General features: G+C 39.0%; 1 long non-coding RNA gene across 1 annotated transcript in view; it reads right to left on the bottom strand.

The window, feature by feature from the left end:
* Nucleotides 1-25,301, bottom strand: part of LOC125963538 (uncharacterized) — a 63,600-nt gene that overhangs the window by 11,903 nt on the left and 26,396 nt on the right. The window contains exon 2 of the long non-coding RNA XR_007475612.1: nt 18,365-18,377. This is a non-coding gene — a long non-coding RNA (uncharacterized LOC125963538). The remainder of the gene's footprint in view (nt 1-18,364; nt 18,378-25,301) is intronic.

The raw sequence follows: 25,301 nt of genomic DNA, 5'->3' as shown, positions 1-25,301 counted from the left end.
AGATATTTCCACAGAGAAAGGCAATCACAGATTCATTAAACAAACTTATGGTTCACCAATGGAAAGGTGTGAGGATTGGATACATTACGATGTCAGAGTTAACAGAGTATACAAACACAGGTGAAGTATATAATCACCAAAGACCTACGGAATACCAAGAGAAGACTACTCAACTTTGTGTCATAACCTAAAATGGAAAAAGGATCCAAAGAAGAAAAGAGATATGTATATGTGGAAAACAACCACATCTTGCACACCTAGAACAAGCAAAACATTGTAATCACACTTGCTGTGATAAAAAATGAAAATTAAATTTAAGAAACGAACAATATTTAGTGGGATATAAACTTAAGGGGCTTTTTCCTGGCCCATTCCATTCTAATCTACAACCTAGAACAGGACTTCCATTGAGGCTCTGTTGCCCTAGTAACCAGATTTGGTTAATGAGAACTGCTGTCGCCTTGTGGCCGTTTTACACAACAGCAGCTCTAAACGCAGCGCTAATGGTTACTTGATAGTCAAAATAATTGCAGGCCTGTAAATGACACCTGCCCTCAAAACAATCCTTGGGTCGTAAATCGAGCAAAAATCTCAAAAGACGTCCATATTTCAAAACGACAATTTCAAGAGGCATATTTTATGCACATTTTATATTCTGTTTCTTTTTTTATTATAGAAAAAGGCCTGGAGAAATGCTCAACGTCAGGAATTAATAAAGCCATGCAAATCCAGTCTAGAAACACGTTCACCTCACAGCCGTCAGAAGGATCATCAGCAAAAAAGTCTACATAGTATAAATGCTGAAAGGGTTTTAGAGAACTGTGTACCCTCTAGCTGCTGATGGGATGTAACCTGGTGACAGCCAGTACTGAGAACAGAATGGAGGTGTGTTTAAAGGTAAAAATTGAGCTACTATGTGATCTGGTAGGCCCACTGATGGGCCTATCAGCTGAGTAGACCTGAATCAAAAAGACACAGGCTGGCAATCCTTCACTGCAGCAACATGTACCAGAGCCAAGAGCTGGAAGAAGCCAAAATGTCCATCAACAGAAATAGGCACCAAGAAGAAGTCGTCCATGTACACAATGGAATATTAGCCATGGAAAAGCATGGAACAGTGCCGTTGACACCACCATAGAAGGACCTAGAGATAATCACCCAACTTGAAGTAAGAAAGATACCAAAAGACAGATATCCTGTTACATCACTTATAGGTGTTACATAAAAATTGATACCCATGAAATAATTTCCAAGAGAAGGACACTCATAGATTCAGAAAACCAAATTATGTTTAACCAAAGGGAAAGGTATAAGGAATGTATGAATTAGGATATGGGGGTTAACAGACATGTACTAATATATATGAAATATATAATCACAAAATAGCTATGGAATACCAAGAGAGGTCTACTCAACACTCTGTAATATCCTACACGGGAAAGGATCCAAAGATGAATAGATCTATACATAGATATAATGAGGCAGATTCTGTACACTGAGAACACACACAACAATTTTTTCAAATTTGCTCTTATAATTAATAAAAATTAAATTTAAAAAAACAAACAAGAATTATGGAGATATAAGCTCTTGGGCGTTTGCCCTGACACATTCCACTCTAATTTGCAGCCTACAAACACGATTTCCAGGAAAGATCTGTTGCCCAGAAACCCAGAATTGGAAACGTAGGAATGCTGTCGCCTTGTGCCATTTCCCACAAGAGTGGCTTTAAAACCACAGGTAACCGTCACTTAACATTCACAAGGACTCTGGGCTGTAAAGCACACCTGCCATCAAAACTTGTGCTTAGGTATGGAATGGCCAAAAAAATTCAAATCTGACAAATTTTTCAAGGAGATAGTATGAAGAGGTAAGTTTTACTCACTATTTTTCAAAAAAAAAGAAAATGGATAAAAGCTCAACATCAGGAATTATTAGACTCATGCAAATCTAGCCTACAAAAAGGTTTCAACTCACGCAAGTCAACTACCATCAGCCAAAAGTCTACAAACAATAAACGCTGAAGGTGTTTTAGAGAACTGTGTATCCTCTAGCTGCTTGTGAGATGTAAAGTGGTAAGATCCGGTAATGAGAACAGAATGGAGCTGCATTTAAAAGTAAAAATTGAGATGTCATTCAATCCAACACGCCCACCACTGGGCCTATCACCTAAGCACCGAATCGAGAAGACACACACTGACAAACCTGTACTGAAGTAATACTGAAAACAGCCAGGACATGGAAGCATCAAAAATGTCAGTTAACAGATGAATGGACAAAGAAGAAGTGGTACATGTACCTAATGGAAGATTAGCTTTCAAAAAAAATGAACAATGTCCTTTTCATGACTACAGGTGAGTCTAGAAATAATCATATTATGTGAAGTCAAAAGTGTATGATATATATCCTATGATATAATTTATAGATGTTATCTTAAGATTCCTACCAATGAACATATTTCCAAAGGAAAAGACACTCAGAGACGTATAAAACAAACTAATGGTTAACTAAAATGAAAGGTGGGAGGATGGGTAAATTAGGATTATGGAGTTAACATACATACACTAATATATGTTATAAGTATATAAACTTATAATATATAAAATATACAAATTATATAATCATTAATGTATATAAATTATACAAACACCTACCAAATACCAAGGGAGCTCTACTCAACACTCTGTAATAACCTACATGGTAACAGGATCCAATGATGAACAGATATATGTATGAAAAATTGATCCTAATTGGTACATCCAGAGAATCACAACACTCTAATAAAATTTACTCCAATAGGGGCTTCCCTAGTGGCACAGTGGTTGAGAATCTGCCTGCCAATGCAGGGGACATGGGTTCGAGCCCTGCTCTGGGAGGATCCCACATGCCGCGGAGCAACTAGGCCCATGAGCCACAACTACTGAGCCTGCACGTATGCAGCCTGTGCTCCACAACAAGAGAGGCCGCAATAGTGAGAGGCCCATGCACCTCGATGAAGAGTGGTCCCCGCTTGCCGCAACTAGAGAAAGCCCTCGCACAGAAATGAAGACTCAACACAGCCAAAAATAAATAAATAAATATTAAAGGCAAAGAAGAAAGGGGAAATTGTAGATCGAGGAAGGATCTAGTTTAAAAAAAATTTACTCCAATAAGAAATATAAAATAAATTTAGAAAACAAACATAAGTAGGAGACATAAGCTTTTGGGAGTTTGTCCTGGGACATTCCACTACAATTTGCAACCTAGGAACACAACTTCCAGGAAGGCTCTCCTGTCCTTGTAACCAAAGTTGCGAATGTAGAAATCTGCTGCCTTGTGGTCAATTCCCGCAACAGCAGCTTTAATCCCAGTGCTATTGGTCACTTAATATTCACAAGGACTTCAGGGCTTTAAATGACACCTGCCCTCAAAAAATATCTTATGGTCAGGAATGGACATTAATATGCAGAACAGTAGAAAATCTGGAGAAGACAATTTCAAGAGGTAAATTTCCTCACAGTGTTTTTTTTAGGGACATGAAAAAATGTTCAACATCAAGAATTATTAGGGACATGCAAATTTAAACTACAAAAAGGTATCAGCTCACAATAGCTCACATCAGAGAAAAATGTCTGCAAACAATAAATGCTGAATGGGTTTCTGAGAATGGATACACTCATATGCTGTTGCTGGGATGTAAACTGGTAACAGCCACTAATCAGAACAGAATGAAGGTGGCTTTAAAAGGTATCAATTGAGCTACTATGTGATCCTGCCAAAACACTAATGGGCCTGTAACCCAAGAACACCAGAATTCAGAAATACCCAGGTACCCAAAAATGCTCTTCAGTGATACTTACAATAGCCAGACATGGATGCAAGCAAAATGTTCAAAAACAGATGAATGGGCAAAGAATTGGTACAGGTACACAATCGAATATTAGCCATGGAAATGATGAAACAATGTCTTTTGCATCACCACTGATGAACCTAGGGGTAATCATACTATGTAAAGTAAGTCACAAAAAGAAAGACAAATATCCGATGACATCATTTACTAGTGTTATCTAAAAATTGATACCCATGAACATATTTCCACTGCAAAAGACCCATACAGACTTTGAAAAAGGTGAAAGGAATGGAAAAATTAGGATGTTGGGGTTAACATGCATTTAATAATTCATATAAAATATATAATCAAGAAGGACCTACTGGATGCCAAGGGAGGTCTACTCAACTTTCTCTAATGACCAACATGGGAAAGAATCTAAACCTGATTAGATATATGTATACATATGAATGAACCAGCTTCTTTACACCTAGAACAAACACAACCTTGTAATCAAATTTACTCTGATAAGAAATAAAAATTAAATTAAACAAGAAGTAATGTGACACAAGATTTTGGGTATTTGTCCTGGCACTTTACACTCCAATTTACAATCTAGGAAGAGGAATTCCACTAAGCCAATGTTTTACCTAGCAATCAAGTTGAGTATGAATAAATTCCACTGCCTTTTTGCCCTTGCCTGCAACTGCAACTTTAAAAACAATGCTTATGGGTAATTAATATTCAGAAGAACTGTTGGGCTGTAAATGACACCCACAATCAGGAAATGTCCACGGGTAGGTAAGCAAAATAAATTCCAAAGGAACAGACTTTCAAGATCCTATTTCAATAGGTAAATTTTACACTGTTTAAAAGAAAAGCACTTGAAAAGATGTTCTAATTCCTATATTATTAGCGTCATGGAAATCAAAACTACAATGAGGGATCACTTCACATGAGTAAGAATAGTCACGACTGAAACGTCTACAAACAGTAAATGCTTGAGAGGTTGTAGAAAAAAGGGAACCCTCCTATGCTGCTGTTGGGATCTAACATGGTAACAGCCACTATAAATAAGAGTATGGAGGTGCCTTTACAAGGTAAATTTAGAGGTACCTTATGATCCAGCTGTCCCACTCCCAGGCGTATAACAGGAGAAAACCAGAATTGGAAAACACACATGCACCCATATGTGTACCGCAGCACAATTTACAATGTCTAAGACGTGGAAGCAACCAAAATATCCATCAGCAGATGGAAGGATAAAGAAGCAGTACATGTTCACAGTGAAATATTACTCAGAAATGAAAAGAATGAAGGAATGCCATTTGCAGCATCATACATAGAATTAGAGATAATCATACTAAGTGAAGTAAGTCAGAAAGAGAAAGTCAAATATCATACGATACTACTTATAGCTGAAATTTAAAAATTGATACCAATGAACTAATTTACAAGAGAGAAACAGGGACTTTCCAGGTGGTCCAATGGTTAAGAATCTGAGCTTCCAATTCAGGGGGCATGGGTTCGATCCCTGGTGTTGGGAGAACTAATATCACACATGCCTTGCAGTACAGCCAAAAAAAATAAAATAAAAGAGAGAGAAACAGACTCACAGACTTAGAAAACAAACTTATGGTTACCCAATGAGAAAGGTGGGTGGAAGGAATAAATCAGGAGGCTGGGGAAAATATTTACACACTAATACATATAAAATAGATTATCAACAAGGACCTACTGCATAACAAAGGGAAGTCTACTCAACACTCTCTAATAACCTATATGGGAAAAGAATCTGAGGATGAATAGACATATGAATATACAGAACTGAACAAGATTCTGTACGCCTACCACAAACAGAATATTTTAAATCAACTTTACTCCGATAAAAAAGAAAAATTAAATTAAAACAAAAACAAGAAGTAACAAAACAGAAGATTTGGGGTGTTTGTTCTGCCACAGCCCACACTAATTTACAATCCAGGAGCCCGTCTTCCACAGTGGGTCTGGTTACCCAAGTAACCAGAGAGGGGCATGAAGGAAATCCTACCATCTGTGCCCATTTCCACAACAGCAACTTTAAAACATGTGCTTATGGGCACTTCATATTCACAAGGACTGCCAGGGTGTAAATGACACCTGCCCTTAAAAAATGTCCTGTGGTAGTTATCAAGCAAAAGTTCAAAATAGTCAGACTTTCAAAAAGCCAATGTCAACTGTAACTTTTGCTCACAGTGTTTAAAAAAAACACCTGCAAAGATGCTCAAAATCTCGAATTATTAGACACATGCAAATCAAAACTACAACAAGGTATCACCTCACAGTCAGAATGGCCATCATCAAAAAGTTTACAAACCATAAATGCTGGAGAGGACATGGAGAAAAGGGAACCCTCCTATGCTGTTGGTGAGATGTAAGCTGGTAACAGCCACTATAAAGTACAGTATGGAGATGCCTTTTAAAAGTAAAAATAGAGCTACCATATCATCCAGCAGTCTTACTTCTGGGTGTACATCTGCAGAAAGCCAGAAATGAAAATGACAAATGCACCCAAACCCAAACATGCACTGCAGCACTGTTTACAATAGCCAAGACATGGAGGCAACCAAAATGTCCATCAACAGATGAATGGATAATGAAGAAGTGGTACATGTACACAATCAAACATTACTCAGAGATGAAAAAGCATGATCATCTCTAGGTCCACTCCTGTTGCTGCAAATGGCATTATTTCATTCTAAGCGAAGTAAGTCAGATAGAAAAAGACAAATATCATATGATATCACTTATAGTCGAGTCTAAAAAATGATAGAAATTAACAAATTTATAAAACAGAAACAAACCAACAGACTTCAGATATCCTTCAGGGAGAAAAAATTTTAAATGTTTCCAATCACTAAATGTCAACCTGAAAAATGTAAGCAATAAATAACATTGTAAAGGTATTAATTCTCCCCAAATTAACCTATACCAGGCATTAGCAAACTAAACCTGGAGATCACATCCAGCCTATCACCTTCTTTTGTAAATTAAATTTAATGAATGACCCACAAGAAAACCCATAATGAAACGTCAGGTCACACCTCTCAACGTGGCTATTATTCCAAAGTCTACAAATATGAAATGTTGTTCATGACATGGAGAAGGGAATCCTAGTACACTGTTGGTGGGATTGTAAGTTGGTACACCCACTATGAAAAGAATATGGAGGTCCTGATAAAAGCTAAAAGTAGAACTATCATATTAGCCAGCGATTCCACTGCTTGGTATATGTCCAAAGAAAATGAAGACATCAATTTGACAAGATACATGCATCCCAATGTTCATAGCAGCATTATTTACAACTGCCAACATATGGAAGCAAACTAAATGTCCATCAACAGATGAGTGGATAAAGAAGATGTGGTATGTATACACAATAGACTATTACTCAGCCATTAAAAAGGATCATATTCTGTCATTTGCAACAACGTGGATAGGCCTAGAATATTTATACCTACTTAAGTTAGAGAAGGACAAATACACTATGTTCTCACTTCTCTGTAGAATCTAAAAATGCAAGAAAGGTATGTATATAACAAAACAGAAATAGACTCACAGAGAACAAATTAGTGGTTACTGGTGGGGTGAGTAAAAGGGGGAGGGAAAAACAGTAGTTTGTTTCGCTAAATCCAGTACCCCTATGTATGAAATAAACAAACAAGGATATATAGTACAACACAGGGAAATATAGCCATTATTGTGTAATCACTTTAGTGGAGCCTGATCTATAAAAATATTCAATCCATATGTTGTACCCCTGAGACTAATGTAATATTATAAATCAACTATACTTCAATTTAAATAATCCATAGGTTGGCTGAATGGATTAAAGAAAGTTCAATTATACTGTGTACAAGATATTCATGTTAAGTTCTAATCCATATATAGCATAAAATTGAAAGATTGGGAAAAAATACTCCATGAAAATGATACTTGACTGACTAGTCTATTATGAGGTAAAAAAGACTTGAAGTCCAACCTCTCAAAGGAAAGAAGGTTATCATATAATGATAAATGGATTAATTCATCAAGAAATCATGACAATTATAAATATGTATGTATCCAGCTTTGGAGCCTCTCAACATATAAAGAATATATTAACCCACATGAAGGGGAAAATGTGCAGAAATAAAATAATGCTAAGAAACATCGATACCCAACTTTCAACACTGTATAGATCGTCCGGACATAATATCAATCAGGAAATGCTGAACCTGAACACACACTTGATATCAAATGAACCTAACATATATCTACAGTATATCCCACTCAACAGCAGCAAACTTTCCATTGTTCTTAAGTACACATAGAACATTGCCTAGGGTAGATCCTAAGTTAAGCCACAAAACAAGTCTTCAAAAATCCAAGAATATTGAAATCATATCAAGGATCATTTCCAACCACAATGGTATGAAACTGAAATTCAATATTAAAAGGAATAATTGAAAATTAAAGAACACTTAGAAATTGAACAATAAGCTCCTGAATAGCCAATGCATACAGGAATAAATCAAAACAGAAATTTAAAAGAAATCTTAAAGCAAACAAAATTGGAAACACAAAGTACCTAAATTTATGGAATACAGGAACAAGACTGCAATTCAAAGAGTTATGTTTACAGTAATAAACGCATATATTTTCAAAGAATTCTTGAGAGGGGATCAAGATGATAGAGTAGGAAGATACTGAGCTCCCCTCCTGCCAAAGACACACCCAAATTACAACAACTTACACGGAAATTATCTCTGAAGACTAGCAGGGAACGTTTTCCACAACTAAAGATATAAGGAAGGAGAAACCACAAGGCAGGTAGGAGGACTGGAAACACAGTCTAATTGGAACCCACACATGGAGCACAGTGACCCACAGCTGGAAGATATCACAATTGCATAGGTCCTCCACATGGAGGGAAGGGTATGAGCCTGGCATTAGGCTGCTCAGCCCAGGGTTCCTGCACTGGAAGAAAAGAACACAGCAGGTCTGGCTTTGAAAACTTGCAGGGCTTATTTTCAGGAAATCTGGAGGTTAAAGGAAACTGAGACTGCTCTCATAGGGCACACACAAATCTCACATGTTCTCAGTCCCTGTGCAGAGCCAATAGAGTGAAAGACACGTGTGTCAGACCCACTTGCTAATCTCGGAGAGCTTCTTGGAAAGGCAAGAGGCAACTGGGACTCCCACTAGGAACTGAGACATTGGCAAGAAACATTTTAGAGTCTTCCCTGGAACTGATTAGAATCAGGGGCCTGCCCCATTTACCACCATGCCCATAGCACTCCTGCACCAGAAGCCCTCACAATCAGACACACTGGGGGCCTACGCTGTCTGCCTGTGCACCTGGAGCACCACACAGCCACCCATAATGGAGGGCTGCCTTGGATATGAGCACACCCATGGCAATCACATACTGCAGGGGCTCACAGCCATTTAGGCCAGGGTCCAACACTACCTACCAGCTTGTCTACAGCAGTTGGCCCTGCCGTAAGAGAAAGGTGTGTGCAGCCCACACAGGGGAAACCCCTGGAGCATGTGGCTCTGCTGGCCAGAGGACAATGTGCTGCTGGGCCCTATCAGTCATCTCCTATATAAGGCCACTTCTCTGAGACCCAGGAATGTAACAACCTGAACCTAATGAATAAAGATGCACAGAGAATTAGGAAACATAAGGAAACAGAGGAATATGTTACGAATGAAGTAACAAGACACGACATCAGAAAAAGAACTGAATAAAACAGGGATAAGCATTCTACCCAACAAAAAACGTGTTCACAGTAATGATTATAAAGACGCTCACCCAAGTCAGGAGAAGACTAGATAGACATAGTGAGAATTTCAACAAAGAGTAATAACATGTCAAAAAGAACAAAACAGTGAACAATACAATAAAAGAGATTAAAACACACACACACCACATACACACAAACACACACACACGTACATGAGAGAAGCCACATTATACTGTATGATACAGAAGAACAGATCAGTGAAATGGAAAACAGAGTAGTGAAAATCACCCAAACTGAATAGCACAAAGTAAAAGCAATTGAGACTATACGTAAAGGGACCTCTGAGACAACATCAAGAATATTAACATGAGCATTACAGGGGCCCCAGAATGAGGAGAAGAGAGAAACGGGCAGATAACTTATTGGAGGATAGAGTAACTGATAACTTTCCTAACCTGGGGAAGGAAACACACATCCAGGTCCAGGAAAAACAGAGTCCCAAACAAGATGAAGACAAACAGGTCCACACCAAGACATATTATAAAGCTCCAAAAAATTAAAAATTTAAAGAGTGATCACAGAGGCAGTGAAATAAAAGGGTCTAGTTATGTTCAAGGTATTCCCATTAGACTGTCAGATGACTTCTCAGCACAATTTTCAGACTAGGAAGGAATGATACGATATAATCAATGGGCTAAAAAGAAAAAGTCTACAACAGGAATACTCTACCAGCAAGATTATGATTCAGAATTGCAGGAGAGGGCTTCCCTGATGTCACAGTGGTTGAGAATCTGCCTGCCAATGCAGGGGACACGGGTTCGAGCCCTGATCCAGGAAGATCCCGCATGCCACAGAGTAACTAAGCCTGTGTGACACAACTACTGAGCCTGTGCTCTAGAGCCCATGAAACACAACTACTGAGCCTGCTAGCCACAAGTACTGAAGCCTGAACACCTAAAGCCCATGTTGCACAACAAGAAGAGCCACTGCAATGAGAAGCCCATGCACCACAACGGCCCATGCACCACAACAAAGAGTAGACTCCACTTGCCACAACTAGAGAAAAGCCCACACGCTGCAATGAAGACCTAATACAGCCAAAAATAAATAAATAAATTTATGGAGGAAAGAAAGAATTGAAGGAGAGATCAAGAGTTTCCCAGACTAGCAAAAGCTAAAAGAGTTCATCACTAATAAACCAGCCTTATATGCAATGTTGAAGGAATTTACTTAAGCTTAAAAGAAGTCTCACTAATTATTGATAGTAACAAGAAAACAAACAAAAGTAAAAATCTCACTGAAAAACCTATACATAGAGTAAGGGTAATAGATCAAACATTTTTTAAGCTTCTGTAAAGAATAAAAGACAATAGTAGTAAGTTTTTTTAAAAAAGATAGGGCCCAAATAAATCAGAAATGAAAGCGATGATGTTACAAGAGCCACCACGGAAATACAAAGTATCCTAAGATACACACAGGGTAACTCAGGGCTCAGACTGGACAGAGCCCAGTCTCCTTTCCACTGTACATGAGCTACAGGAGCCTCAGGAACTGAGGAGGGGGTCCCTGAGGGGAGGCACAAGATAGAAGATGTTAGGCATTAACCTGACTGTATTTATGTTAAACCTGCCTGAACTACATTCACATGAGATTGTTTTGTCCTGAATGTACATTGGCACCTTTAGTCTGAACTGCAGATCTTTGGCTTCACCACCTCCACTGACAGCATTAGCTTCACCTGCTGTGGACCATCTCCTATAGGATTTCTAGAACCACAAAGCATTGAAGTTTCACAGGACACAGAGTCTGTGAGACTCCACTCAGAGTCTCAGAGTCTCAACCCCACTCAGAGACGTAGAGTCACAACAGAGACTCCACTCTTGGAGGACACACACAGTAGTGTGCACATCAGGACCCAAAGGAAGGAGCAGTAACCCCATAGGAGACTGAGCAGACCTACCTGCTAATTTTAGAGGGTCTCCTGCAGAGGCGGGGGGTGACTGTGGCTCACTGTGCGGACAAGGACACTGGCAGCAGAAGTTCTGGGAAGTCCTCCTTAGCATGAGCCCTCCCAGAGTCTACAGGTAGCCCCACCAAAGAGCCAGGTAGGCCACAGTTCTGGGTCGCCTCAGGCCAAACAACGAACAGAGAGGGAACTCTGCCCCATGCAACAGCAGACAAGCAGATTAAAGTTTTATTGAGCTCTGCCCACCAGAGCAACACCCAGCTCCACCCACCACCAGTCCCTCACATCAGGAATGCTGCACAAGCCTCTAAGATAGACTCATCCAGCAGAGGGCAGATAGCAGAAGCAAGAAGAACTACAATTCTGCAGCCTGTGGATGGAAAACCACATTCACAAAAAGATAGACAAAATGAAAAGGGAGAGGAATTTGTACCAGATTAAGGAACAAGATAAAACCGCAGAAAAACAACTAAATGAGGTGGAGATAGGCAACCTTCCAGAAAAAGAATTCAGAATAATGATAGTGAAGATGATCCAAGACCTTAGAAAAAGAATGGAGGCAAAGATCGAGAAGATGCAAGAAATAGTTAAAAAAGACCTAGAAGAATTAAAGAACAAACAAACAGAGATGAACAATACAATAGCTGAAATGAAAAATACACTAGAAGGGGGCTTCCCTGGTGGCGCAGTGGTTGAGAGTCCACCTGCCGATGCAGGGGACGCGGGTTCGTGCTCTGGTCTGGGAAGATCCCACATGCCGCAGAGCGGCTGGCCCATGAGCCATGGCCACTGAACCTGCACGTCCAGAGCCTGTGCTCCACAATGGGAGAGGCAACAAAAGTGAGAGGCCCGCGTACCGCAAAAAAAAAAAAAAATACACTAGAAGGAATCAATAGTGGAATAACTGAGGCAGAAGAACAGATAAGTGGCCTGGAGACAGAAAGGTGAAATTCACTGCTGCAGAAAAGAATAAAGAAAAAAGAATGAAAAGAAATGAAGACAGCTTAAGAGACCTCTGGGATAACATTAAATGCAATAAAATTTTCATTATACGGGCCCAGAAGGTGAAGAGAGAGAGAAAGGACCCGAGAAATTATTTGAAGAGATTATAGTCGAAAACTTCCCTAGCATGGGAAAGGAAATAGTAGCCACCCAAGTCCTGAAAGCACAGAGAGTCCCAGGCAGGATAAACTCAAGGAAAAAATTCCAAGACACATAATAATCAAACTGACAAAAATTAAAGACAAAGAAAAATTATTGAAAGCACAAGGGGAAAATGACAACATACCAGGGAACTCCCATAAGGTTAACAGCTGATTTCTCAGCAGAAACTCTACAAACCAGAAGGGAGTGGGCTGATATATTTAAAGTGATGAAAGGGAAGAACCCACAACAAAAAGAACTCTACCCAGCAAGATCTCCTTCAGATTCGATGGAGAAATCAAAAGCTTTACAGACAAGCAAAAGCTAAGAGAACTCAGCACCACCAAACCAGCTCTACAACAAATGCTAAAGGAACCTATCTAAGTGGGAAACACAAGAGAAGTAAAGAATCTACAAAAACAAACACATAACAATTAAGAAAATAGTAATAGGAATATACATATCAATATTTACCTTAAATGTGAATGGATTAAATGCTCCAAACAAAAGACACAGTCTTGCTGAATGGATACAAAAACAAGATCCATATATATGCTGTCTATAAGAGACCCATTTCAGACCTAGGGAAACATACAGACTGAAACTGAGGGGAAGGAAAAGGATATTCCATGCAAATGAAAATCAAAAGAAAGCTGGAGTAGCAATACTCATATCAGATACAATAGACTTTAAAATAAAGAATGTTACAAGAGACAAGGAAGGACACTACATAATGATCAAGGGATCAATCCAAAAAGAAGACATAACAATTATAAATATATATGTACCCAACATAGGAGCACCTCAATACATAAGGCAACTGCTAACAGCTGTAAAAGAGAAAATCCACAGTAACACAATAATAACAGGGGACTTTAACACTTTACTTACACCAATGGAGATCATCCAGACAGAAAATTAATAAGGAAACACAAACTTTAAATGACACAATAGACCAAATAGATTTAATTGATATTTATAGGACATTCCATCAAAAACAGCAGATTACATGTTCTTCTCAACTTCACACAGAACATTCTCCAAGATAGATCATATCTTGGGTCACAAATAAAGCCTCAGGAAATTTAAGAAAACTGAAATCATATCAAGCATCTGTTCCAACCACAAGGTTATGAGATTAGAAATCAATCACAGGGAAAAAATATGTAAAAAACACAAACACATGGAGGCTTAACAATACATCACTAAATAACCAAGAAGAAAGAAAAGAGGAAATTTCACTGAAGAAAGAAAAGAGGAAATCAAAAACAACCTGGAGACAAATGACAACAAAAACATGATGATCCAAAACCTACGGGATGCAGCAAAAGCAGTCCTAACAGGGAAGTTTACAGCAATACAAGCCTACCTCAAGAAACCAGAAAAATCTCAAGTAAACAATCTAATCTTACACCTAAAGGAATTAGAGAAAGAAGAAAGAAACCCAAAGTTAGTAGAAGGAAAGAAATCATAAAGATCAGAGCAGAAATAAATGAAATAGAAACAAAGAAAACAATAGCAAAGATCAATAAAACTAAAAGCTGGTTCTCTGAGAAGATAAACAAAAATGATAAACCGTTAGCCAGACTCAAGGAAAAGAGGGAGAGGACTCAAATCAATAAAATTAGAAGTGAAAAAGGAGAAGTTGCAACAGACACCACAGAAATACAAAGCATCCTAAGAGACTCCTACAAGCAACTCTATGCCAATAAAATGGACAACCTGGATGAAATGGACAAATTCTTAGAAAGGTAAAAGCTTCCAAGACTGAAAGAGGAATAAATAGAAAATATGAACAGATAAATCACAAGTAATGAAATTGAAACTGTGATTAAAAATCTTCCAACAAACAAAAGTCCAGAACCAGATGGCATCAGACGTGAATTCTATCAAATATTTAGACAAGAGCTAACACCCAACCTTCTCAAACTCTTCAGAAATTTTCAGGGGAAGAAACACTCCCAAACTCATTCTATGAGGCCACCATCACCCTGATACCAAAAGCAGACAAAGATACTACAAAAAAGGAAAATTAGAGATCAATATCACTGATGAATATAGATGTAAAAATCCTCAACAAAATACTAGGAAACAGGATTGAACAACACATTAAAAGGATCATACACCATGATCAGGTGGCGTCTATCCCAGGGATGCAAGGATTCTTCAATATACACAAATCAATCAATGTGATACACCATATTAACAAATTGTAGAATGAAAATATCATCTCAATAGATGCAGGAAAAGCGTTTGACAAAATTCAACAACATTTATGATTAAAAAGTCTCCAGAAAGTGAACATAGAGGGAATCTACCTCAACATAATAGAGGCCATATATGACAAACCCACAGCAAACATCATTCTCAATGGTGAAAAACTACAAGAATTTCCTCTAAGATCAGGAACGAGACAAGGATGTCCCCTCTCACCAGTATTATTCAACATAGTTTTGGAAGTCCTAGACACAGCAATCAGAGAAGAAAAAGAAATAAAAGGAATACAAATTGGAAAAGAAGTAAAATTTTCACTGTTTGCAAATGACACGATACTACACATAGTGAATCCTAAAGATGACACTAGAAAACTACTAGAGCTAATCAATGAATTTGGTAAAGTTGCAGGATACAAAATTAATGCACAGAAATCTCTTGCATTCCTCTACACTAACAATGAAAGATCAGAAAGAGAAATTAAGGAAACAATCCCATTCACCATTGCAACAAAAAGAATAAAATACGTAGGAATGAGCCTACCTAAGGAGGTCAAAGTCCTATACTCTGAAAACTATAAGACACTGCTGAAAGAAATCAAAGATGATATAAACAGATGGGAGTATTAACCATATGCTTGGATTAGAAGAATCAATATTGTGAAAATGACTATACTACCCAAAGCAGTCTACAGATTCAATGCAATCCCTATCAAATTATCAGTGGCATTTTCTACAGAACTAGAACAAAAAAATCTTAAAATTTGTATGGAGACACAAAACACCCTGAATAGCCAAATCAGTCTTGAGGGAAATTAAAAGAGCTGGAGGAATCAGACTTCCTGACTTCAGACTATACTACAAAGCTACAGTAATCAAGACTATATGGTACTGGCACAAAAACAGAAATATAGATCAATGGAACAGGATAGAAAGCCCAGAGATAAACCTACATACCTATGGCTAACTCATCTATGACAAAGGAGGCAAGGATAAACAATGGAGAAAAGACAGTCTCTTCAGTAAGTGGTGCTGGGAAAACTGGACAGTTACACATAGAAGAATGAAATTAGAACATCCATAACACCATACACAAAAATAAACTCAAAATAGATTAGAGATCTAAATGTTAAGACCAGACGCTATTAAACTCTTAGAAGAAAACATAGACAGAACACTCTATGACATAAATCACAGCAAGATCCTATTTGACCCACCTCCTAGAGAAATGGAAATAAAAACAAAAATAAACAAATGGGACCTAATGAAACTTAAAAGCTTTTGCACAGCAAAGGAACACATAAAGAAGACAAAAAGACAACCCTCAGAATGGGAGAAAATATTTTCAAATGAAGCAAATGACAAAGGATTAATCTCCAAAATTTACAAGCAGCTCATGTAGCTCAATATCACAAAAACAAACAACCCAATCCAGGAATGGGCAGAAGACCTAAATAGACATTTCTCCAAGACGATATACAGGTTGCCAACAAACACATGAAAGGATGCTGAACATCACTAATTGTTACAGAAATGTAAATCAAAACTACAGTGAGGTATCACTTACAGCAGTCAGAATGGCAATCATCAAAATATCTACAAAAAATAAATGCTGGAGAGGCATTTATTGGAGAAAAGGGAACACTCTTGCACTGTTGGTGGGAATGTAAATTGATATAGCCACTAGGGAGAACAGTATGGAGGTTCCTTACAAAACTAAAAATAGAAGTACCATACGACCCAGCATTCCAACTACTGGGCATTTGCCCTGAGAAAATCATAATTCAAAAAGAGTTATGTTCAACAATGTTCATTGCAGCTCTATTTACAATAGCCAGGACATGGAAGCAACCTAAGTGTCCATCGACAGATGAATGGATAAAGAAGATCTGGCACATATATACAATGGAATATTACTCAGCCATAAAAAGAAACAAAACTGAGTTATTTGTAGTGAGATGGATGGACGTAGAGACTGTCCTACACAGTAAAATAAGTCAGAAAGAGAAAAAAAATACCGTGTGCTAACACAGATATATGGAGTCTAAAGAAAAAAAAAGTTTATGAAGAACCTAGGGGCAGGACAGGATTAAGGACACAGACGTACAGAAAGGACTTGAGCACACGGGGAGGGGGAAGGGTAAGCTGGGACCAAGTGAGAGAGTGGCATTGACATATATACATTACCAAATGTAACACTGATAGCTACTGGGCAGAAGACATAGCACAGGGAGATCAGCTCAGTGCTTTGTGAACACCTAAAGTGGTGGGATAGAGACAGTGGGAGACAAAACACCAGGACTGCAAAAGACAGAGAAATTCTTACAAAATTCGTTCAGGGGTTGTGATGCAACCTGGATTGACCACATCTACACCCACCGCCAGGTGAGACATAAGGCTGGACACTTGGGACTGAGAGGACTGGTGCGGCTGGGTGAGTGAATGCAGACCCTTTAAAGTAATACTGCGTGCTACCCATTCCATGGGTCTCAACTCTCCAGGTTTAAGAGAATCTTCCTACAGCTAAAACATACATGGGAAAGCCAGAGGATGGTCCATTGTGTGATCAGGAAAGGTTTCTAAAATGCACGTCATTTTTCCTCTCCTGGTGCTCGTGTTCACCATTCCAACCTCTTTACTAACAACCTCGCCACTTGGAGAGTCAGCACCTTTAACTTTCTATTTCTCACAGTGTGCAAGTTGTGCAGAGGTTGAAAGGAAACAGGGGGAGCAAATGAGAGATTCGGTGTAGGTGTTTGGTCGGGCACATTTCACTCTAATTTCCCATCAGGAAGAAGAATTAACCAAAGGCTTAGCCTGCCACCCCAGAACTAGAATAGGGCCTGAAGCAATCCTGCAGTTTTGTGGCCAGCTCACAGAAAAGGGAGTTGAAAGATGGAGCTCAGGGGCACTGCAGTTCACAAACCTGCAGAGTCATAAATGACAACTGTCGGTTAAAAATATATTGAGTTAAGGCAAAGAGGATTAGAAAGCAAGGCAGAATTGCAGGAAACTGATTTCGAGAGGTCGATTGGAGTCGCCTTTAAATCACATGAAAAGCAGCAGAACTTCGACAATGATGCAGTTGGCCAAAAAGTGCGTATGCGTTTTTTCCTGAATATATTCAGGATAAAACACATACGCACTTTTTGGCCAACCAGGCAAGCGGGAAATTCAAATCTGCACTACAAAGAAGTTTCATCCTAACACGTACCCTAACCCTATCCCGCTACCATACCCTAACCTGTACCTGAGACCGTACCCGTTCCCTAACCCTAAACCTAACCCTTACCCTAAGCTGTACACGAACACTAACCCATACGCTAACATGTACCCTAACAGTAACACATAGCCATACACTAAACTTTATCCTAACCCTACCCCATATCTTAACCCTTTCCCGAAACCGTACCATAACCCATACCCTAATCCTAACCCATCCCCTAACACTAACCCATAACCTAACCCATACCCTAATCCTAACCCATACACTAACACGTACCCTAACCCTAAGCCGTTGTCATACTCTAACCTGTATCCTAATCCATACCCATTCCCTAACCCTAACCCTAACCCTAACCCTTACACTATCCCGTACCATAATCCTAACCTGTACACTAACACTAAACCGTACCCTAACACTTACCCTACTCCTAACCCGTGGTCATACCCTAAACTGTACCCCAAACCATACCCATTCCCTAACCCTAACCCTAAACCTTACCCTAAACCATACCTTAATCCTAACCCGTACACTAACACTAAACTTTACCCTAACACGTACCCTAACACTAACCCTTTGTTGTTCCCTATCCTCTACCCTAAACTGTACCCGTTCCTTAACACTAAACCTAACCCTAACCCATACCCTAACCCGTACCTAAAACTAACCCATACACTAAACCTAACCATAACCCTGAACATAAACCGTACCCTAATCCTAACCCGTACCCTAAAACTAACCCATACCCTAACCCGTACCCTAACACTAAATCATAGCCATACCATAAACTGTACCCTAAACTAACCCATACCATAACCCTAACCCTAAACCATACTCTAAGCCGTACAATAATCCTAACCCATATCTTAACCCTAAACCTTACCCTAAACCCTAATCCTTACCTCTAGCTTAATTTTGCTTTTCTGTATTTAAAAAAATATTTTCTTGGGTTAAAACAAACTAGCAGAACAACAAAATAGGGGGCTTCCCTGGTGGTGCAGTGGTCGAGAATCTGCCTGCTAATGCAGGGGACACAGGTTCGAGCCCTGGTCTGGGAGGATCCCACATGCCGTGGAGCAACTAGGCCCATAAGCCACAACCAGTGAGCCCTCGCATCTGGAGCCTGTGCTCCGCAACAAGAGAGGCCGCGATAGTGAGAGGCCCACGCACCGAGATGAAGAGTGGCCCCCCACTTGCCACAACTAGAGAAAGCCCTCACACGGAAACTCAGACCCAACACAACAAAAATAAATAAATAAATAAATAATAAACTCCTACCACCCCCCAAAAAAGGAACAACAAAATAAAACAGAAAGTAACCTGAGTGTCCCTCAAAAAGCTAAGTCTGAAATAGTTGGTACTTTTGTTCTATGGACTGTTATGTAGCCTATAAAAAGTGTGAGAGCTAAATCTGTTTTTCTACAGTGAGAAGCATGATGTTCCAGATGTATAGAACACCTGGATAAAATGAGAAATCTACACATTATGCTGGTCGTTTCAGTAAATGGGAAAGGATGGCAAGTGGTAAAATATTAGCTTTTCCTTTAAATTTTTAAATTTCACTTCTTACAAAGAACTTCAATTATAATTGTAATTTAAAAAAGTAACAATGGAAATTTAAAAGAAAAAGTATGTATTGTGTGTTCAGTTACATTTCATAGAATTATGAAATGCTCCACCCTCTGGCCATTACCTGCAAAAGCAGCTTTAAAACCTATGCTAATTGTCACTTCATATGAACAAGTCCTGTAGGGCTGTAAAGGAAACCTGCCCTCATCATGTCTTGAGGGAGGTAAAGGCCAAAGTATTTCAAAATGTGGCACATATTTCAAGAGAACCATTTGAAGAACTAAGCTGTAATAACCGTTTGAAAAATAAAAGGACATGCCTGAAAGCTCAATTTCAAAGGATTATGAGACACATGCAAATCCAACCACACAGAGGTATCAGCTCACACCATTCAGAATAACCATCAGGAAAGAAACTACAAACGATCAATGCTGAAGAGGTTGTGGAGAAATGCATACCCTTAATTTGAAGTGGGACGTAACCTGGTAAGAGCCACTAATGGGAACAGAGTGGAGGTGCCTTTAAAAGGTAAACATTGAGCTACTATATGATCCAGCAGGCCCACTCCTGGGCCTATAACATAAGAAGACATAATTGGAAAGGCACAGGCAGGCAAATCTGTACTGCAGCAGTATTACAATAGCCAAGACATGGAAGCAACCGAAAGTCCATCAACAGATGGGTGGACAAAGAAGAACTGGTACATGTAGAGATGGAATATTAGCTCGGGAAAAAAATGAAACAATGCCATCTGCAGCACCATAGATGAGTCTTTAGGTAATCATGCAACTTGTAGTAAGTGAGAAAGTGAAAGACACCTAACGTATATCACCTATAGGTGTTACCTACAAATTGATACCAATGAAGATATTTCCAGAGAGAAAGGCAATCACAGATTCATTGAACAAACTTATGGTTCCCCAAATCGAAAGGTGTGAGGATTGGATACATTACGATATTGGGGTTAACAGAGATATACAAACACATGTGAACTATATAATCACCAAAGACCTACGGAATACCAAGAGAAGACTACTCAACATTGTGTCATAACCTACCTGGGAAAAGGTTCCAAAGAAGAATAGATATATGTATATGTGTTAAAGAACCACATCTTGCACACCTAGAACAAAAAAAACATTGTAATCAAATTTGCTGCGATAAAAAATAAAAATTAAATTAAAAATATGAACAAGAAATAATGAGACATAAACTTAAAGGAATTTTTCCTGGCACATTCCATTCTAACTTTCAACCTAGAACAGGACTTCCATTAAGCCTCTGTTGCCCTGCTAACCAGATTTGGTAAAGGAGAAATGCTGCCGCCTTGTGGCTGTTTCACACAACAGCAGCTTTAAACCAAGAGGTAATGGTCACTTAATATTCAAAATATGTGCAGCACTGTAAAGGACACCGGGCCTCAAAAAATTCCTGGGGTCGTAAATCGACCAGAAAATTCAAAAGACGTCAACATTTCAAAAAGACAATGTCAAGAGGCATATTTTGCACACACTTACCCTTTTCTTTTTCTTTTTGTTTAAAAAAGTGCATGGAATAATGCTCAATATCAGGAACTAATAAAGCCATGCAAATGCAATCTACAAAAACGTTCACCTTACCACCGTCAGAATGATAATCAGCAAAATAGTCTACAAAACATGAATGTTGAAAGGGTTTTAGAGAACTCTGTACCCTCTAGCTGCTGCTGGGATGTAAACTGGTAACAGCCAGTAGTGAGAACAGAATGGCAGTGAGTTTAAAGTTAAAAATTGAGCTCATCACTCTGTAATAACTTACACGGGAAAGGAACCAAAGATGAATAGATAGATACATAGATACAATGAACCAGATTCTGTACACCTAGAACAAACACAACATTTTTATCAAATTTGCTCTGATAATAAATAAAAATTAAATTTAAAAAACAAACAAGAGGTAAGGAGATATAAGCTCTTGGGGGTGTGCCCTGGCACATTCCACTCTAATTTGCAGCCTACTAACACGATTTCCAGGAAGGCTCTGTTGCCCAAAAACCCAGAGTTGGAAATGTAGAAATGCTGCCGCCTTGTGGCCGTTTCCCGCAAGAGCGGCTTTAAACCCACAGCTAATGGCCACTTAACATTCACAAGGACTCAGGGCTGTAAAGGACACCTGCCCTCAAAAAATGTACTGAAGTGAGGGATGGCCAAAAAAATTCAAAAAAGGCAAAATTTTCAAAAAGGTAGTATGAAGCGGTAAGTTTGACTTACTCTCTTGTTAAAAAAAGGAAAATGGATAGAAGCTCAACCTCAGGAATTACTAGACTCATGCAAATGTAACCTACAAAAAGGTTTCAACTCACACCAGTTGACTGACCATCAGCAAAAAGTCTACAAAGAATAAATGCTGATGTGGTTTGAGAGAACTGTGTACCCTCTAGCTGCTGGGGGGATGTAAACTGATACCAGTCAGTAGTGAGAAAATAATGGAGGTACGTTTAAAGGTAAAAATTAAGCTACCATGTGATGTGGTAGGTCCTTTGATGCACCTATCACCTGAGCAGACCCGAATGTAAAAGACACAGGCTGTCAAAACTGCACTACAGGAACATTTAACATAGCCAAGACCTGGAAGAAACCAAAATGTCCACGAACAGAAAAATGCACAAAGAGGAAGTGGTCCATGTACACAATGGAATATTAGCCATGGAAAACAATGAAACAGTGCCTTTGGCACCACCATATAGGCTGATAAAGGACACCTGCCCTCAAAAACTGTCCTGAGGTAAGGAATGGCCAACAAAATTCAAAACAGGCAAAATTTTCAAGAAGATAGTATGAAGACGTAAGTTTTACTCACTGCCTTCTAAAAAAGAGGAAAATGGATAAAAGGTCAACCACAGGAATTATTACACTCATGCAGATGTAATCTGCAAAAAGGTTTCAACTCACACAGGTCGACTGACCATCAACAAAAAGTCTACAAATAATAAATGCTGAAGTGTTTTATGAGAACTGTGTACCCTCTAGCTGCAGGTGAGATGTAAAGTGATAAGAGCCAATAATGAGAACAGAAAAGAGCTGCGTTTAAACGTAAAAGGTGAGCTACCATTCGATGCAGCAGGCCCACCGCTGGGCCTCTCACCTGAGAAGACCAGAATCCGGAAGACAGAGGCTGCAAAAGCTGCACTGCAGCCTTATTCACAATAGCCAAGACATGGAAGCAACCTAAATGTCCATCAACAGATGAAAGGATAAAGAAGCGGTCCATGTACACAATGGAATATTAGCCATGGAAAACAATGAAACACTGCTCTTTGAGGTACCATAGATGAGCCTAGAGATAATCCCAGAACATGAGGTATGTTGGAAAGCAAAAGACATATATCCTATGATATCACTTATAGGTGTTACCTAACAACTGACAAAAATGGACATATTTCCACAGAGAAACACACACACAGACTTAGCAAACAAACTATGCCTATCTGAAAGCAAAGGTGGTGGCAATGGATAAATTAAGATTAGGTTCACCATACCTATACAAATACAGATTAAGTACATATATCAAAAAGCCCGAGCACATAGCAAGGGAGGTGTACAGAACACTCTGTAATCCTTTACATGGGAAAAGGATCTGTACATGAATAGATATACATGATGTACGAATGAACCAGATTGTGTACACCTAGGACAAACTGTATTCTAATCATTACCCCGATTAAAACAATTAAAACAACGAACAAGAAGTAATGAGACATAAACTTCAGGGGCTTTTTCCTGGCACATTCCATCCTAATTTACAGCCTAGTAACAGGACTTCCAGAAAGGCTGTGCCGCCCTAGTAAACAGATTTGGGAATGGAGAAATGCTGCCGCCTTGTGGCCGTTTCCCACAACACCAGCTTTAAACCCAGTGCTAATGGTCACTAAATAGTCACAATCATTGCAGGCCTATAAATGACACCTGCTGTCCAAAAAAATACTGGGGTCGAAAATCGACCACAAAATTCAAAAGAGGGCAACCTTCCAAGAAGATAATTTCAAGAGGTATATTGTACTCACGCTTTTTTTTCTAAATAAAAGAGAAAGGTGTGGGAAAATGCTGAATATGAGGAATTATTAAAGACATGCAAATCCAAATTACACAAACCTATCAGCTCACACCAGTCAGAGTGGCCATGAGCAAACATTCTAAAAACAATAAATGCTGAATGCGTTGTGGAAAAATGCGTACCCTTGGGGTTAATTGGGACGTGGCAAGATCCACTAATGAAAACACAATGCAGGTACTTTGAAAAGGTTAACCCTGAACTACCAGTCAATTAATCATACCCACAGTTGGGCCTATCACCTGAGAAAATGAGAATCAAAAGTCACAGGCTGGCAATACTGCACTCCAGCAATATTTACCATAGTCAACACTTGGAAGCAACGAAAATGTCCATCGACAGAGGAATGCACAAAGAAGAAGTGGTCCATGTACAGAATGGAATATTACTCCACTAAAAAATATAAATTAAATTTCAAAAACAAACAAAATAAGGAGACATCAGCTTTGGTGGGTTTATCCGGGCATATTCCACTCTAATTTATAACTGAGGAACACCACCGGCAGGAGGGTCTGTTTCCCTCGGAACCAGAGTGGGTAGAAATGCAGAAATGCTGCCATCCTCTGGCCGATACCTGCAACAGCAGCTTTGAAATCTGTACAAAGAGGCACTTCATATGCACAAGTACTGCAGGGATGCAAATGAAACCTGCCCTTAAAATGTCTTGAGGCAGGTAAAGGCCAAAATTTTTCAAAATGTGGCACATACTTCAAGAAAACAATTTGAAGAAGTCACCTGCAATAACAGTTTGAAAAATAAAAGGACATGTCTGAAAGCTCCATTTCAAGGGAGTATGAGACACATGCAAATCCAACCACAAAGAGGTATCAGCTCACACCACTCAGAATAACCATCAGCAAAAAAATTACAAACGCTCAATGCTGAAAAGGTTTTGGAGAAATGCATACCCTCAATTTGAAATGGGACGTAACCTGGTAAGAGCCACTAATGGGAACAGAATGGAGGGGCCTTTAAAAGGTAAACCTTGAGCTACTATATGATCCACGAGGCCCACTTCTCGGGGGTGGGCCTGGTGGATCAATCCTAAGAAGACAGAATTGGAAAGACACAGGCAGGCAAATCTGCACTGTAGAAGTATTGCAATAGCCAAGACATGGAAGCAACCAAAACGTCCATCAAGAGATGAGTGGACAAAGAAGAAGTGGTACATGTACAGATGGAATATTAACCAAGGAAAAAAACGAAACGATGCCATTTGCAGGACCATAGAGGAATCTAGGGGTAATCATGCAACTGGTAGTAAGTGAGAAAGTGAAAGACACATATCCTGTCATATCACTTATGGGTGTTACCTAAAAATTGATACCAATGAAGATATTTCCAGAGAGAAAGGCAATCGCAGATTCATTAAACCAACTTATGTTTCACCAAATGGAAAGGTGTGAGGATTGGATACATTACGATATTGGGGTTAACAGAGCTATACAAACACATGTGAAATATATAATCACCAAAGACCTACGGAATACCAAGAGAAGACTACTCAACATTGTGTCATAAC

The sequence above is a fragment of the Orcinus orca genome, chromosome 2 (genome assembly GCF_937001465.1).
Source record: "Orcinus orca chromosome 2, mOrcOrc1.1, whole genome shotgun sequence".
Lineage (NCBI taxonomy): Eukaryota > Metazoa > Chordata > Mammalia > Artiodactyla > Delphinidae > Orcinus > Orcinus orca.
The sequence above is the reverse complement of the archived record's forward strand: the minus strand, read 5'-3'. Positions and strand labels throughout refer to the sequence as shown.